Raw genomic sequence first — 18034 nt, forward strand, 5'->3', positions numbered from 1 at the left:
CTTCACCTGATCTTTGTTCAAGCAGATTGAGCTCCTGGAGTCTTCCACTGTAAGGCATGGTTTCTAGTCCTTTAATCAGCCCAGTATCTCTTCTCTGTACTTTTTCCAACGTGTTATCATCCTTCTGGAATTATTCACAAGTAACCTTTTCATTAGTCAAGCCGTTCTTCAGATGGTTGAATAATATTTGCCTGATGAATTTACAGTAACCTTCCTATTGGTTGGTTGTATTATTTGTGAGTTGTTAGCATGAACAGCTGCAGTGGTCTCTGCCACAGCTTCACTGGCCACAGAAGACATTTTCTTGTATTGTTAGTCCTTCTGCTGGACAAGCCACTGTGCCATCTGCCACTGATCCCAGCCAAGCCACGGTGAGACACCAACGTACTAATGTGTAAAAGTGTTCCCGTGTCTCAGGATGCAAAGAGACATAAAAACCAGCTACTCCTGGGTTAGCTGAGCCCTTCTCCTTGTTTCTTTGCCAGAATCCTTTGGTATGCAAGAAATTCAGAGAGAGAAATAATTGAATGTCAACTGTACTGAACTGTGAAACTCCTGACATGGGTGCATGTCTATCATCCCAAGAAGCTTCTTAAGTGGCTGCTTCAACTGATCCTAGTTACCATATCTAGTGCTTCCTAACCTATCAATCCCAGCGATTTGTCTCAATGGTGAGGCTGCATGGTAAGTGATTGACAGACCGGGCCACTTGTGAATGAATAGAAGGCTGGTGTGGCTTCTGGGCAAAGATTCAACACTATGGAAAGCTATCCTCTCTTGAGAATGTCCTCAGTCATTCTCATCTACATTTGAAAGAGGTAGATGCCCTCAAGAAAACAGTTGTCTGTACAACAATTACACAAATTGTAGTTCAGTAGAGTATCAAGTCCCTTCTTAATTACAAATTAACCTGACTCCCTTCTCCCATGTCTTGCTGTGATTTGCTACAGTGAAACAAGCTGTGGAACTTCTCCTTTAGCTTTTCCTTAGAAAGCCACTTGTTCAATTTCATGTTCTAGGCTTCAGCTGAACTCTCCTTTCTTGCCAATGCATGTTTCCATTGAACACACAGCTTGGTGAAGAATTAGCCCCTTCCCTATTGTGCAGCTTCCCCTAACCCTGCTTCAACCAGATAGGCAGTTGTGGTTGTGTTTGCTCTTGGTCTTTCTGAAGCCATTGAGGTAGTATAACCTAAATTGTCTTCCCTGTTAGGTGAGACTCGAATCCCACCAACCTCTCTCTCCCTCCAAGTGAAAATCAGGGTGATGGGAAGGCTCGTGTCCTTGAGTCTCACTCTCTCTGCAGTTTTGGATCCTTGCAAGCAGCTCTTGGTACCAACAGCATCATAAAACAGGAGCCTCTTTCTGCTACTTTTAGCTAGAAGTTCAGAAAGCCACAGCTACCTCCAGGCTTTGATCTTGAGCCAAAGCCAAAGCCAACCTCCTGTGGTCGCCAGACCTTTTAGTTTTGCTCTGACAGGCACAAGTGCTCTTCTCTGTCTTTTCCCTCTTGTCTCTGTTCTCTCTTTTTACCACCACCCTCCCCAGACCTCAGCTGAGTTTGCAACCTTAGGAGGGTTGCATCTACCTCTTTCACATTCTTACTTCTCCTGTGGGAGAAGGTGTATATGAAATTCTACTTCCCAGGTCACCAAGACAGTGCTGGACCAAGGGACATGGGCAGCCAGAGGCTAGGTGATTTGGCCCCAAATGTTAAGTCAGTGGCTTTCCTGCCATTGTTTTCTGTCAGTCTGCCTCCCTGCAGGAGGCGATGCACGCTCTGTACTGGTGGCTAAAAATGCCCCCGAGGGAAAGGGAAGGGCCACAGCAAACATCTGGGACCAAAGAAGTGATTTGTTAACCACGTGTAACCACAAATGGAGCTTTGAGGGAGGGGACTGCAAATAGCAAACTATTTCCAGATGTTTAGTCCATTCAAACATGCCACCTACTGGACCTGAGCTTGGAGACTTGGTAGAGATGGGGCAGATGGCACTGGAGAGACAGGGAGGATGACCTTCCATATTCCCCAAGGATTTATTGTAAAAGATGGACCCTCCCTCCCCTCTTCTGGTTTCTGTACTTTATGATCAGTGTCCTCAACTCTACCCTGCAGAAAGCTTTCCTATAGCCAAAAGCTGAAGGCAGCAACACAGAGAGCATGCAGGATTGCCCCAGAAGCTCTGTGGGAATAGTGTTTCTTGTACTGCTTTGCAAAAAGAAAATACATCAGAGCAGAAAAAGTACAGGGTTTTTAATGTGGAAATCTTGAGTGTGCTTCTCCTCTGCCAGAGCCTGTTTCATGTGATGCTGAGCAAGTATGGCACAGTTACACACGTCCCCTAGTTTGGGATGCTCTAGTTTCAGATGTAATGTCCTGTGGTTAAAAGGTGCTGAGCAATCTTCAGTCATTAGTTTCAGAATATTGGATGGTCAGCACTTGTGGAGCTCTTCATGTCTCCATTTCTTGGCCTCTGAAGAAACCCTGGAAGTGATGACAGAGAGGATGGTGAGCCATTTGCCCTGGGCAGAGAAGGTAGAGAAGTCTGTGACTCATTACCTTCTTACATATCCCAAGGTAGTGCAAGTCACTGCTCGTGAGCTGTAAGCCCTTAGGAACTTTGTGTGCTCTGGACATGATGGAACTGAAGAAGGCAGAACTGAGGGGCACAGCTGAAGTGCTGCCTGGAACTTGCCTGTGTCTCAGAGGTTTTTCAGCTCTCTGAAGTGGTTCATAGGGAAAGGAAATAGAAAGGAAAGAGAAACCAACCTGATAGAGGGGCAGGTAAATGTTCTTTCATTACCTCTTAAGTGCCAACAAGGGCAAAGCGTTATCATTACAAAACCAGCTGCCATTTATCTAAATCTTCCCCTAACATTTCTGGCAGGTCACTTTGGTCATTTATATCCCAGTTCTTCCCTAAAGCTTTGCCACAGGGATTTGGGCAGGAGTTCAAGTACCTGGCAGCTGGAGCCATGCCCCTGCTAAGCCACCTAAAGACTGACATTCCAGGCCTCCCCTCATGGGGAAGAGCCTTGGTCCCCTAACTGAGCTGCAGCATCCTGACTACAAAGCCTGTCAGATTTCATTGTTAACAAGTGAGGAAATAAATTGGCTCTCATTATTCTATGAAGAGCTTAGATGGATTTTTACAGGAAAGAAGCTTTGTCTGGAGATTGTAAGAGAAAACTCTGAGCCAGGATTCCCAGGTTTTATTTCTGGTTTGGCCCTTCACTCACTGAGCAGCCCTGAGTGAATCTTATGTCTTGTTCTCCCCCATCTGTAAAAAGGGGTGATGATATCAAACTTCCTGGCATGAGTGTTTCTAGGCTTAATTAATTAACAGCAGTGAAGCAATCTGAGTTTTCAGTCTGAAGATGCCATAATAATAATCAAAGAAATATTTCTAGCTGCTTTGGGTTTTGGTCTTCTCATTCTTTTCCATGTAAAGATGACAGCCCTCAACAGGAGAAGAGAGTTTTCAGTTTACTGGGCAGTAAGGAAAACTGGTGTGCAAGTGGGTCATAAATTCACTGAAATTGCGTTCCTTGTCAGGCTGTGAAGAACAGACTTTTGCTCAACTATTTGTTAGTCTAAAACTGTCAGTGCATTGTTTTATACAAACAAATCTTTTTTGCAGATGATTCATTGTGACTTTTGATTGAGTAGTTTCTACTCATGCAGAGTAGTTGGCCAATCATGTCACATGGTACTGTGTTTGCTCCTTAAGTGGATAACACTCAGGCTCCCAAATACCTTTCAAAACCATACATCACAGAATTGCTCAGGTTAGAAACAACTTTAGGAGGTCTCTAGTTTCACCTCTTATTCAAAGAATCATAGAATAGAATCATAGAATAGTTAGGGTTGGAAAGGACCTTAAGATCTTCCAGTTCCAACCCCCCTGCCATGGGCAGGGACACCTCACACTAAACCATGTCACCCAAGGCTCTGTCCAATCTGGCCTTGAACACCGCCAGGGATGGAGCATTCACAACCTCCCTGGGCAACCCATTCCAGTGCCTCACCATCCTCACAGTAAAGAATTTCCTCCTTATATCCAATCTAAACTTCCCCTGTTTAAGTTTTAACCCATTACTCCTTGTCCTGTCACTACAGTCCCTAATGAAGAGTCCCTCCCCAGCATCCCTATAGCCCCCCTTCAGATACTGGAAGGCTGCTATGAGGTCTCCACACAGCCTTCTCTTCTCCAGGCTGAACAGGAAGGAGAAAGTCAGCTATAAGACAAGAACAATACTTGACTGTCTTCATGGTGAAAATGCTTTTCCTTATTGCCAGCCTGAACGTCTTTATGTCCTTTGTCTCTTGTCCTCCCACTATGCACTATCACGAGGAGCCTGGCTCTATCTTCATGATAACCTCCATGTAGGAGCTGTCAGGCCATTGTTTGTCCCCTACAAAACCATTTGTCTTCCAGACCAAACCAGCCCAGTTGTCCCTCAGCCTCTCCTCTCAGGACTCAGGCCCCCAGCCATCTTGGTGGTGTCTGCTGAACTTGGTCCCATGTGTCAATGTTTTTCTTGCATTGGGAGTCAAAACTGGGTTCAGTTTCGCAGTTGCCATCTGAGTACCTAGGGAAAGGGGATAAACACACCCGTCAATCTGTCGACCTACTGGCTGTGACTCTGTTAATACAGCCCAGAGTGCCTTTGGGTTGCTTTCTTACTGGATACTCAAACCATTTTTGCAGAGCTGCTCCTCTGCCCATCAGTTTCAGCCTATACTGCTGCAGGGGCTCTTCCTTCCCATGTATCCTTGGTGAATTTCATAAGGTTCCTATCAGTCCATTCTTCCAGCCTGCCCAGGGTCCTCTGAATGGCAACCCTGCACTCAAGCATATCGACTGCCCCCTACTACTTTGATGTTGTCTCCAGACTTGATGAACAAGCACTCCATTAAATCATCCAGGCAACTGCTAAAGATTTTTAAATGGGACAGGGCCCAGGATAGACCCCTGCAGTACCCCATTTGTTGCCAGCCTGCATGTAGAGCACAACACACATCCACTCCTCTCTGAGCCTGACCATCTAAACCAGTTTTTTACCTTCTGCTAGTCCATCCATCCAGACCATAACATCCTAACTGGAATGCAAGAATATTGTGGTAGATAGTGTTAAGCCTTGCTAAAGTCATGGTAAAATGCCTGCCAAGAAATCCTGTGTGAATAACAGCTACGTATTTTGTATTTACTTGTATGTGTGTGTATGTGCATGTGCTTTTGAAAACAGACTGGGAACTACCATGCAGTCACAGACTAAAAGCCAGTCAGCGTGGCATTGAAGTGCATTTGGGTCTTAGAGTTTGATTTCTTGAACATGCGCTCTGTTGTTTTCCGTTTTACCTTTGACCAGGATTTCTTAAAGCAACCATCTTTGTCCTTACATCCAGCTCCAGTCGTGTGTCAAATGGGTCTCTGCATTTGAATGATGGAGCTACTTCCAGCCATAAGTCATTCGCTAAAGATTTTCCTTCCCTTAACTTCAAAAAGAGTTCTAATCTTTCTGACCTCTGCTTTCCGTAGTAATGTCAAACATGTGGGCTATAGGAGATATGGACCACCAATAAAATCATGGGAAGCTCATGGACTGAGAATGGACGTGAGTGAGACACTCCAGAAGAACAGGACTGGCTCCATGCCTGGCCTGCATAGGCTTGTCAACATAAGCAGTACGGTTCTCAGGCACCATCCACTCTGTGTATATTTAGGCTCTAAATTTAAACCAGCTCTCCAGCTTCAACCATCACATTGTTGCTACTGATGTCCAACTCTGTCCTCTGCCTGTTGTGTCATCTCCTGTCATTTGGAGATGTAGTGCAGAAAGTTTAGCCTGGCAACTGCGAAATAGAAGCTCTGTGTGCTCCCCATCATCTCTTCTTGGTAGCAACATATTACTTTTCGAATGAAGTTAAGAACATGCTCTGAAAGCTTCTGGGTAGAGAGTGGGGCCACACATGGAGGAAGGGGAGATTGTTGGCCATTTTATAACTGGGTTGGGGAGCTCACTCCCTCTCAAAGCCTTTAGGAATTGAAGGAGGATGGTGCCTAAGTGAGCTGCTCTGCTGCTTAACCGGAGCCGTCCTCCACAGTACTTCAGTGGGTGCTACTGAACTCGGGTGCAGCCACACTCGCTGTTGTTCATAATGGACAGCATAATACCTCAACATGCCATATTGAAGTGTGTACTGACCTCTGCCTAGCTGGGTAGAGGAGACTTTCTCAGTGTTAGAGATCTCCCATCCAGGTACTGACTGGCTAAAATAGCTATACACAAAGGCTGGTGGCAGAGCAGCCAGGACTGGTGCTAGAAGGCAAGCCTCCCCCCTCTTCACAGTACGTGCATTTCCAAACTCCCATGTTTGGGCAATCCCTATAGCTTCCCCTCCTTAAGCAGTGTTAGCTATGTAATGACAGCCAGCAGACAGCTTAGAGGCAAAGGTTGTCTCAGACTGGCCTGTCAGCTCCTGCCTGAAGCCCATTGTGTGTGTCCTAGAGGTGCATTGATCCAGGGGTCAGGCAGCACTACAGCAATGCGGTAAAGCACATGAAAACTAACACGTTAGTGTTGATGTCTGACACAGCCATGCAGCTTGGGTGAGTTTGTTTCCAGCTGATCTCCCCCCCAGAGTGCACCAAGGACCTTTTAAACATGCAGCTACCTCATCCCAACAGTACTCATGTGAACACTGTGGTAATTACTATTTCCATGTGCCAAGAGGTGCAGTAAGAAGCCTAAGGCAGTTCATTTGGCTGTGGCAAAGCCCAGTCTTATGGCTCCTGGACCCCTGAATTTTCTGTACGCTTAAGGACAGAAATCCTCCCTTTACCAATTCCATGACGTGGCACTTGGTGACAATCAGGCACTTGCCTGAATGGTTTAATGAGCCCTCAAAAACTTCCTGTTGGATTTTCCCACCTTGTTTTCTGTCAGGCAGAAAATCCAACCCCTTGTAATGGTTTTAGCTGTGACTGTAGGTACTGCAGGCTGGGTTTCTTGTGCTGGAAATATTTACCAAAATTGGTAAATGATTTACCAGCAGAATAGAATTGAGGTGATGTCATTGTGCAGCCTTCATACCCATGCAGAAATGTATTTGCATGACGTAGTCCTTGTCTTGAACTGTCAGATCCTCCTTCCCTTCCAGGGCAGCCTCTGCACCACCAAGTCTCAGTGTCAGAGTCCATTTTGCCACCAGCTGCTGCTGTTTCCCTGCGTGCAGGGAAGGGTCCTGCTCTTTACATGCTGGGAACTGCAAATGCTCTTTGCTACTGCTGTGAAAGGAACACTGAATACGTCCTGGACACCGCGCAGTGCCAGTCGGGAAGTTCTGGAAGACCACAGGTGCCTACCACAGGCTGCAGATACCGGCAGGTCTTGCCTGAGATGTGTGGCCCACAGCTCATGTGAGAAGAGCCCCTTTGCCCCTGCTGTCTGCAGCGTGTAACCCACAGCCCAGCCGGTGTTGCCATGGACACACTGTTCACCCTGGGCCCCCGAATCCTCATCATTTCACTGAAAATCATATGATGCAACCAGCAGAGACGGGGGGTTTGCAGGCACCCACCGCACAGATACACATGCTTCTGCAACCGTCCTCTTTGTGCCATGGTTTCAGTACTGAAGCCTGCTTGTAAGGCTCAGTGGCGTGACAGCCAGCGGGGATGGTTACAAACGTGGCTTTCTCCAGCTCTGCTTAACAAGACCTCCTCCTGCTGCTTGGAACAATGTGTTTTTACCACAACACGACATCTAGTTAAAAAAGAAAGCTGAGCACAATCCACCCAAACTTCAAAACTTCCCCCTTCCCTTCAACCACAGATTTTTCTCGTCAGGTTCAAATTATTTGCCAATGAGTGCTGGAAAAAGCCGTTGCTCTGGTTTGGCCTGTGTTTATTTGCTGCCCCAAATCAACAGAAGGTATTTCTGGGAAGTGAACATGAGGGGCTGCAAGAAAACGACATTGGCCTGCAGTGAAATTAAGGCTAGCTTCTTTGAGAGCTGGGCCGCGGTGATGGTGATTTTATACTGATCAACTGTGGCTCCTCTTTCCGGGCTGATGTGTCCGGGCTGCGTGCTGGTGAACTGAGAGCAAAATCCCAGAGGCCACAGGCAGTGTTACGCAGCCTTGGTGAGCAGAATGGCTGGGTCATCTCTCCACGTGCCAGCCCATAGGTGAAGTGCGCTGGGAGGACAGCAAGGCAGATGCTTGGTGCTTGTGCTTGCTCTTACTATTGATCTTGAAGGAGTCTGCTACATGTTTGCAAGGGAGCCAGGTAGTGGATGGATGTTGCACAGAACTTCAGTCTCCCAGTCTGTCAAGCTTGAAAGTTTTTCCAGCTTTTAATTTTGTCTAGAGTTTCTTTCTTAAGACTCCCCCCTTCTTCAAACAGAGCCTCAACTCTGGCTGGGTCCCAGAGATAGATACCAAATGGCGCTTTTTTCCCTTTCTTTTGCTCTTTCTTCCTTCTCGTGAAGCTGGCAGACTCTCCAAACACACATCCAACCAACGCACAGTGCATTCGAAAACAGGCCATCTGGCTGAGCACTCCTTGAGAATGAGAAGACAAGAAAAACAACCCTCTTGGAGCTGGCAGCCGAAAGGCAGGCAGCCCGTACGTGGACTTGATCTCGTGGTGCAATCCAAGAGCCATCCAATCCAAGGGCATTGCAAAAAAGCTCTTTCCTAATGAGCAGAATACGGCTGTCTCCAGAAGCGGCTCCAAGTCAACAATTTGAGTGGGATGCTGTAACTCTCCTCGCTGCACATGTGCTCATTAATTAAAGCCACTTTGGAAGATGCCCCCGAATCCCCCGCCGGGGCTGCCAGCCTACCCTGCCCAAATCCAGCTCGCTGCTTTGCAGCCCCCTGCAGGGCAGGGACCTGCAGAGCCCCAGGATGGGGACAGGACCATCAGCATCCAGCTCCTGACCGCAGGAATGGACCCATTGCGTCACCCGTGAGCAGCTGCGCAGGCACTCAAGCACTGGGAGGAAGTTGCGCTCCATTTGCTCTGCTGTCGTTTTGCTCCCCTCTGAGTTTGGTAACAGCCAGAGTGCTCCAGGCACAGAACCACTCCGGGCAGGTCAGCAAGCGACGAGGATGGAAGTGAGCTGAGCAACCCAATATTGCAATTCTTGGCTGTTTTTCTGATGATTAAGGACTATGTTCCCAAAACGAGGATGGCTGAGGTGAATGCAGAGCTATGAGTGGCCAACAGTAGAGCAGGGAGCACTCGGTGAAACTGGGAGAAGACAAGTTTAAAACAGATTAAAGAAATTACATCACGTTAAGCAGAGAACTTCTGGAAGCTGCTGGCCCAGCAGGCTACTGAGGCAGACAGCATCAGCAGGCTCAAAGTGGGATCAGACAAATTCGCAGACAACAGGTCTGTAAATGGACATTAAAGGGGACAGGCAAGATGCACCATCTAACATCCCTATCCAACAAAGGCAAATGCTGAGGAAAAACAAGGGAGAGGGAAATCTCCAGGTCCAAGTTCTCTCCCTGGGTAGCCTCTCACCTTGCCCCAGTTGGGAGCAGAGTGGTGCATGGGGAGTACCACTGCTCTGGCCCACAAGGGCTGTTCTTCAGTGTTTATTGGCGGATCCAGTCCCTGTGCCAGCCTGATCTGAGGGTCGTAGGAACAGATTGTTGCTTCCTTAAATTACCAGAAGGAAGCTAGAATTGGATTTTTCTTGGAAAGCTGGATTTGTGGAACATGTTTCCTGAATGTTAACAGTTCTAAGCCCTAGATTAATTTGTTTGCTCTCCCAGTTGTTACATTTCACACAAGGACTGGGTGATTCAATTGACCCTTTGTCTTCTTACTTGGAATCTCCTTGTTTCTGCATCTGCCCCTTTAGGACCGACAGGAGCAAGGACAGCTCAGCCTTTGGCAAGTCATATAGCTACACCCTAGCTATATGTGTATGGGTTTCCAATGGCTAGTTACAGCTCTTCATCGCTGGATGTCTACTTTTAGGGTACCTGCTGTGGCTTCTTGCATGCAGTTGTGTTTCCAAGGTGAGGGATGAAATCTCTTGATCTTCTGAGTTTATTAACTCAGAAGTAGAGTTCTGCAAGTGAAAAATTGGCTACTTACCTTGAAAAATGATGACAAAGGACATACAGCACCAGTGCAGGTTCTTGGGAGCTCTGTGTTTCTTGTCACTGCATTACCAGAGACATTTAGTGCCTCTTCCTTTTATCAATATGCAACTTAGTTGTCCCCAGCTGATAAAGGCGAGGTCTAAAACTGAGATTTTGCACCATTATTCTTCTAAACCCACTGCTTTACAAGCTTTAACCATGATGGGGAGATGTTCCTAAACAGAAAAGGAAATAAAACACAGAGATTTGATGGCGCCAAATACGCCTCTTCTTTGGCACTGATTTAATTCAACCACAGGTGGCTAGTTCAGAAAAACCTGGAGGTGACAGTGGGCAGAGACCTGTGCTAAATCTGGACAAAGTGCAGCAGTGCAATTGCTAGATTATAGCAGAGAGAATGTAAAGAGTAACTGCTTCAGTATGCAAAAAAATGGGGGAAGAGGCACAACAAATTAGAGGGGGTCTCTGGGTCATTGAATCTACTCTGCTGTCATATCCCACAGCTGATAAAGAAATATGTTCAAACAGGTTTTATTCCCATTGTTCCTCTTTGAAGGCTATTCTGAACTCTCTTCTGCTGTTGTTTTGAAAGCTTCTGCTAGCTTGCAGCCTGAATTTATGTATGACCAGGGTATGCCCGTTTTCAGATCTTTCTTTTTTTAAACTCTAACCTGCTATTAGCCACATTTAGTAAAAGTTTGAGGGCAGAACTCATCTCCTACAAATGTGTGTGCTCTGTTATGCTAACACTGTCCCTTTTCTATTTTTAACTTACAGGAAAGCAGTGATGTGCAAAGACGAGATGAAACAGATGTTCCAGGTCTACATTACAATTCAGACAGAAATCTAAATCAGCTGAAGACATCAGAACAAAATGCTCTGTAAGTGTTTCTGTGCTATCAATCAGTCAAGGAATATTTACAAGTAATGTGCCTCGCAGTACATATTTTTTCCCTCACAGTCTTTAATGTGATCTTGTGAAAGGTAGATTCCCTTCAGGAATGTGCTCTGAGGTCTGAGGCAAGTCAGCTGGAGCTCTGGGAGTGCGGTGTCTCCAGAGACCAGGTCCCAGACTTGCTTGAGATGTTTGTGTAAACAGCACTGTTGTCAAAGAAAGACTATCAGGATATATTCTCCTGATACTGGGAATACCAAGAGAGTATCAATTGTGCTGTGGGAGTATCATTTGTGCCTTATATTCCAATAAAATCAATTAAGTTTTCTTCAGGTCGATTCCAAAATTAGATGTAGAGAATGTCCAAACCACCACCAGTGAAAAGGATGCCAGCTGGAACACTTGCCTAGTAAAAACATGGGGCTCGAGAGAACAGATATTTTCATAGAAGGTGTTCACTGTCCTTCAAATGTGCCCCCTCTCATAAACCCAAAAGCCTTAAAAGCAAAAGAGATTTGATTGTTGGCGTTTTGGGGATTGTTCTCCTCCCTTTCCCCCCAGCACTTTCCAATGGAAAATATTCAGGGTTTGGGTTTTCAGCCTTTTGCTAAAATGTCAACATTTTCCAAAGGGTAAAGGAGGGGAAAAGAGAAGAAAAGAAAAACATGTTCTGACCAGCTCCAGTCAGAGCCAAAATGGCTCAGTCCTGGCTCTGGTCAGGGTAGTTATGCTGGAGGGGAGAAAATGGGAGCGTCTTGGTTCCCCGCGCAGCCTGGCTGGGCTGAGGGCTGCGTATCACGATCCATTCGCATGAGTCATTCTGGTCGACATTTTGCCAGGGGAGAATGTGTAGTGGCTTTTAAGCCCTTCAGGTCAATATGTTAGCTGCAAACACTGCCTTACTGCTTGCCGTGGCCACTTCTGTCTACTCTCTGCACGTGTGTGGGATGCACTCAGGTACACTCTGTTCAAGTCCTCCAGTGTTTCCATGACGTCTTTAACACACAGAGATAACAGTAACACCTGGCACCTATCCAGACCTGAGAATTCAGCTCTTCCCCGTTCATAAGAGAAAGGAGAACAATGGTATGTGCCTGTGAACATACATGATTGTCTGGGCTGTCCACCCAGGTGACACTGTCTTGTGCTGTGCAATGACTGGTATTTAGCCTTTGAAAGCTCCAGCCAGCTATGGACAGGCTGCCCCTAGGTAGGGAGATATGCTGGAAGAGCCAACATAAAGGCTGCTCAACTACTCATGAACGTGCACGTGCTAACCTGCTTCTGGGGGAGCGGAGTGGCTTTATTTCCCCGATACATTGCTGGTTCTCAGCATCCAGAAAGCTGTCGCAGCACTTGGACACCTTCAAGTCTGAAGTAGACAAGGGCCATCTCTGCTCTTCCAAGGTGTCTCCCACCGCTGCACCGGGGGAGCTGGTAGAGTGATGTGTACCCAGACTAGGTCTTTGTCCCCCTCTAGTGACTCGACTGCAAAAGAAGTTTTCCGAGTCCTACTCCCTCCAAGCAAGCTGGTCATTATTTTAGGCCAGGATATTGAATGGTTTCCTTTCTGAAGGCCAGTAGGACACCTGAGCACCACTGGCAGGTCATACGTTTATACACACTCAAACATTCTCCTTTACCAATGTAAACAGTAATCAGGAGCTTGACTTTCTGCTTCAATGGGCCACGTGTGCCTGCTTTCCTCCTGTGGAGAACACCAGGCACAGGCTTCAGATGACAGCCCATGCCCAGTCCTCCAGGAGAGCCAGCGAGGGCCACCGTTGCCAGTGCAAAAGCACGTGCTCCCAAGCTCTTGAAACCAAACACTTGCTGAGTCACAGCCCAGTCACCCTCAGCACTTAGCGAGTCGCGTCAGCCATCTGTCACCAGCACATCCTCCTCACCCCGCCGTGACTCCATGGGGAAAACAACAGGAGGCAGATTACGTTTGCTGAGGAGCCAGGATCTCGTGCGTCTTGGCCCTGAGTAACCCCCGGCTTGCCTTCTAACCAGTGGTGAAGCCTTTGGCTCCTCTTAGCTTGGCCCTTTGTCAGGGAAGAAAGTGACATGCAGGTTCAAACGCTGAAAGCTTTGCCTGACTAATGAGTGACTCCAAACAAAGCCAACTCAGGCAAGACATGGATAGCATTGTGCAAAATGTCCCTCCTACAGGCAGATCATCTACACGGGACTCCGCACTGGTGCTCTTCTCCAGCTAGTGATTAAAGAATAGCACCAAAATAGAGGGTGCCCTGTTTCCTAAGCCTTGTCCCACCTACGGTGTCGGCTAAAGGCTGCAAGAGCAGCCTTGTGGTGTCTCCTGTCCTCGTGAAACCCTATGTTTCCCTACATTCAGCCACATCCTAAAGGGCACACAGCCCCAAAGGATGGGATCACTTCCTGCTGTCTGCCCAGGTACGTGAGCCAGCCAGGGGGTGTAAGCAGCTCGGAGTAGGGATTCACACTGGATTTCACAAACCTAGCCCCCCATGCTGCTTACTACAACCTCCCCTGCTACGGTGCCCCAGCCTCCTGTCTCATGCTCTTGAAAGTCTCTTTTCCCCATGAACTCCCTGTGGGACAGTATCACCCACCCCAACAATCTGACCATCCTACTTTATCCTAAGGCGATGAAAGAGTTCAGAGTGGATGTGGCCTTTTTGTTCTGGAGGGAAAAAAGTGAACTCAATGCCAGGCACAGATCCCAGGCTGTATAGTTCAAATCGCGCTCAGAGCACATAATTCCCATTTGTGTTTATGTGCACGCAGGGCAAGGGTGGGGGTTGGCGAGGGGGGTGAATATAAGAATGTAATTGTCATAATTTAATCCAAAACTACTTCTTGGAAGAGAAAAAAACACCAGGCTGACACAAAACAGCATGTTCAGTTATAAACACCACATGAAAGAGCCGTATTATGTTCGACTCGGTAACTGACATCCAATGTTAACGTCCTCAGCTGCCCACTACTGGGCAAAGGCCTTTCCAGTGCTCCCCCCCCGCCACAAACAAAAGCCCCCAGCCAAGCTGCGGTGCGGATACCAGTTTCTGAGGCCGCAGAGAAATTCCACATAGAAAGTTCATTATAGGCAGAGGAGGCTGGCTGGTAAACGGAGCGGCACGGAGCACAGAGATAGCCATCTAGGGCTTGGAGCACTCCCTGCTGCGCTGGGGAGAGCGCACGCACGTCCCCTGCAAGGCCGTAAAAACACTGGATTGAGCCACAGAGGGGTTTTCCCCTGAGATTTCCCATAACGGAGCAGTGTATTCCCGAGCAGCGGGCCTTGCTGGCACTAGGGCTGCGCCTCTCACATTGAATGGGGCAATCTGTGGGCTGGAAGCAGCAGCGGCCATCAGGAGGGGTGTCCGGGTCCTTGCTGCCCTTCCCTTCTTTTCCCGGTGCTTCCCTGAGTGAGTCATTGATGTACAGGAAGCACAGTCATTCCAGCTTACCTCCCCAGGGGTGCTTACCTACTTGACTCCTGATGGCAGTGCACACCCCAGAAGGCACCCAGGATCACCGGGGACCCGGTATTTCACTCAGTATTCCTCCCTGCCCTCCGGGGGATTCACCAGGCAGAATCACCCTTCCTGCCTGTGGGACCAGGAGGTGCCAAGGAAATGCCCTTCAAATCCTCACTCTCCCTTGCAGTGGGGCTGGTTGGGTCTCATCCTAGCTAGAGGCTCCACAAATCATCTGCTGGAGTCATCGCAATAGGGTATCACAAAATAAATGCCTTCTGCTTGAAGAATATGGTTTTTAGCTTCATGCTAACCTTTATTTTTCGTGGGGCTGGGTGACATTATTAGCACCCGTGCTTGCTGCTGAAGTGAAGCATCTTTGTTGTAGTGTGGGTGGGAGATGGGTTATCATCAATATGGAGCAGATCTACAGAATGACTTCTGTTATTTACTTCGTTTTTGTTCTTGTAGGATGCGTGACACCATAACAAAGAACTGCTTAGCAGAATCCAATTAAAATCCAAATCTCCCCCAGGCACCCTTGGGTGATTTCTCTTCCCTCAGCTGTGCCAGCACACTGCCACTTCATCAGTCCAGTCCTGTGCTCTGAGGGGATGGCAATAACAAATGGAAAGGAAAAACACTTGTTTTCCAGCCCGGTGGAATATGAGTGGATGGGACCTCCCTGTTGTGCCCAGGATGTGTTCTTTAGGGCCAGTGTCCCTGCACCGTGACAAGGGATAACGCTGCAGTGGCAGATGCCTTTTGATTCCCAGGTGAGCATTCGGGCTATGCCGGATGCTGGAACCCGACCGACGCTGGGGTGTAAAAGGCATTGTGAAGGGGCTGGATCTCCGGCGGCCCGCCCGAAAGGTGGAATTGAACCACTCTGTCGCTAGACAGCTACAGGTTTGAAGCCTGCACCCCAGACCACTGAGGGTCATCCGGGCAACTTGCAAACCGCGAACGCTCCGTACATGAAGCCGCGTCCTATCCTCACCGCAAGGACAGGGCGAGGGCCTCTCTGCCCGGGGACCCTTCTCGCCGGTGCTCCCCTGCGGAGCCGCCGCGGTGCCCGGTAGCGGCTGCTGGAGGGGGAGCGGAGGCCGCAGCCGGCTGCGGACCCTGCTGCGGGACCAGAACCGCCCGGGTCTGTATGCAAATATCCGGGCGGTGATTGGCTGATCCCGCGGGCGGGGCGGGGCGGTGCTGCGGTGATCACGGCGCTTCCCAGAAGGAGCGGGGCTGTGCCCGCGCCCGTCCCGCCGCTGGCCCCCGCGGTGCAGGATGCCTTCCCACCCCTCCGGCTCCCTCCCCACGTGCGGCAGCTCCCCGCCACTGGGGCTGCCCGGTGCGTTAGGCCGGGGTGAGCTGTTAGGTAAGGGTGCGTCGCAACCGGTTAGTTAAAAGCATAGAGACAGGAGAGGCAGGGCAGGGCAGAGCACTGGCTCGATCTGAGCAGGATCTTTTTTTGATGCAATGGCGATTGCCAGATCCTCTGGAGGATGTGAATCTCCCCTGAGAACCTCACAGAACAATAATATCCTCTGGGAGGAAATTCCTCCCTGGCCCCCAGCTGAGGATCAACTTATGACCCAAAGTATGAGGATTGAAAACACTTGTAATTTTATCCGAGCGAGTATAACTATAGAGGCTATTTTCATAAACGTCTAAACCCTTGAAAAATTACTCACTTATTTGCCTCGAGAGATTCCTCTGAAGTGGAGCCATTTCTGCAAATGCATGTGGTTTCCAGTGATTTTTAATTAGATGATTCTTTTTGGAGTAAGCAACAAATAAAACCGTAGGCCCATTCCCCCTCTTGCTCGCCCCGGGGAAGATGAGACTCAAAGCTGGTCCTCAGTGAAGCAGCACCAGCATCAGACTGGTATGGTGCAGAACGAGGGCCACAGCCCAAAGCTGGGAGCAGTTTTGTGGATGTCAGCAAAAGAAAATGAAAAATACACTGTGCGGCAGTGCCATTCCTGCTTCCATCCAGGAATGCCGCTGGGCACAGCTTGGCATTAGAGTGGGACTCCAAGACATGAAGCTTGGATCTGAAGCAGCTCTGGTATCTCCTGGCCTGCTGACTCCCCAGCCTGGGCATGAGTGTACCTGAGGCCTTACTGTTGGTAGCAAACAGCTTTTCATCAACTTCAGTCTGTGTTTTTTAGGGCACGTTTTCCAACCCAGAGACAGGGTTTTTATCAGAAGGAGCTGTTGCAGTGCCTGCCAGTGCCAGGCTGGAGTTTCTCCCCTTCCTTGCTTTGCAAGAGTTGTGTTCCCTGCTGCACTCCTCTCTCTTTACCTGGTACTCATCCCAGGAGTAAGTGGTGCAACCTAGCAAGTTTCTTTGGTGCATGAAAGTGCACGGGGTGAGGGACCATGGAGGAGGAGGCACAGCACAGTTAGTCATGGGGAGGAAGAGGTTAGTGTGGGGGGGTGAGGAAATCAGGTGGCCGCAGCAATCCCACAGGCTTCCAGCCAAGCCCATCCTGATGTCTGCTGGGAGAGGCACGTCAGCTTGGAGGTATGCTCCTTCGGCCCAGCAGCATGTGACCTGGCTGACTGATTCAGGCAGAACAAGAATGGCTGCCAGGGGTCGGAGGAGACATTCCACAGGCCTCTATTTCATTTTCAGGGCTCGGCTTGAACAGCACTTTCACTTTCTCTTTGCTTTCCTTCCCTCTCTAGGATCGACCCCTCTGGATCTCTTCCCTTGCTGCCCTTCAGGGGAAGGCGTCCCAGCGTGACAGTGCTGCGCCCATCTTTCCTCTCTTGTCCTCTGGGATTTTGGAGCAGACATGTCTCTTTCATGTCTCGTGACCAATCTCCCCGTGCTCTCCAGAAAAAGATTACGCCAAGCACTCAAGTCCAAATTCAAAATAATAACTAGGCAAAACACTCCAGCCAAGAAGCCAAAGGATCCATCAGAAGGGCCAGCTCCTGAATCTTCCCTTGTTCTGCAGTAAAGGGACATGCAGAGATAATGAATGTGGCTGTTTCTAAAGATCAAGCAGTGGAGGAAGGTGCCCGAGAGGGTCAGCAACAACATAGGAAATGATGCCGGACCTCGGAGCTGATGGGGAAGTGGTAACAAAGAAGTTTTGAGACTGTTCTTGCTGACCGGATGCTGGTCTGTGTAGGTTCAGGTCCGCTTCTGGAGCGGAAGCTGTGCTAGCCACCAACTTCCCCAGCAGGGGTTGGAAATAACATTTCCAGGGCCCCTTGTGTCTGCTTTATAAAGGCCTTTGTCACCTCTGACCACGAGGGACTGCGGATGAGTGGCTGCATCTGACAGAGGTGACGGTTTTCGTCTATGAGGAGGGGCCACGGGGGACAGGTTTCTTATGACTGGATTTATAAGGCTACCCAACATACAAGTAGGATTTTCAAAGGGTGTAAGTAACTGGACAGACCTGTTGATTGGAAAGACTCCTCAACGCCTGATTTGCCTTTAAACATTTCTTAAAACCCCATAAGCACTCGGCTTCGTCTTCAGTCCAGGCGTCCTTGAAAACCTGACCCTTTGCCATTAAAAGTA

At 48.7% G+C, this 18034-nt stretch overlaps 1 non-coding gene across 1 annotated transcript; it reads right to left on the reverse strand.

Moving 5' to 3' along the window:
- Nucleotides 1-15353: 15353 nt before the first annotated feature.
- On the reverse strand, nt 15354-15440 carry TRNASTOP-UCA (transfer RNA opal suppressor (anticodon UCA)). Its single transcript has one exon. It is a non-coding gene; the product is annotated as a tRNA-Sec (tRNA).
- Nucleotides 15441-18034: the final 2594 nt, after the last annotated feature.

Source organism: Pezoporus flaviventris, unplaced genomic scaffold, assembly GCF_033815535.1.
Source record: "Pezoporus flaviventris isolate CSIRO_AGI_PZ_B2104156 unplaced genomic scaffold, CSIRO_AGI_Pfla_v1 ptg000083l, whole genome shotgun sequence".
Lineage (NCBI taxonomy): Eukaryota > Metazoa > Chordata > Aves > Psittaciformes > Psittacidae > Pezoporus > Pezoporus flaviventris.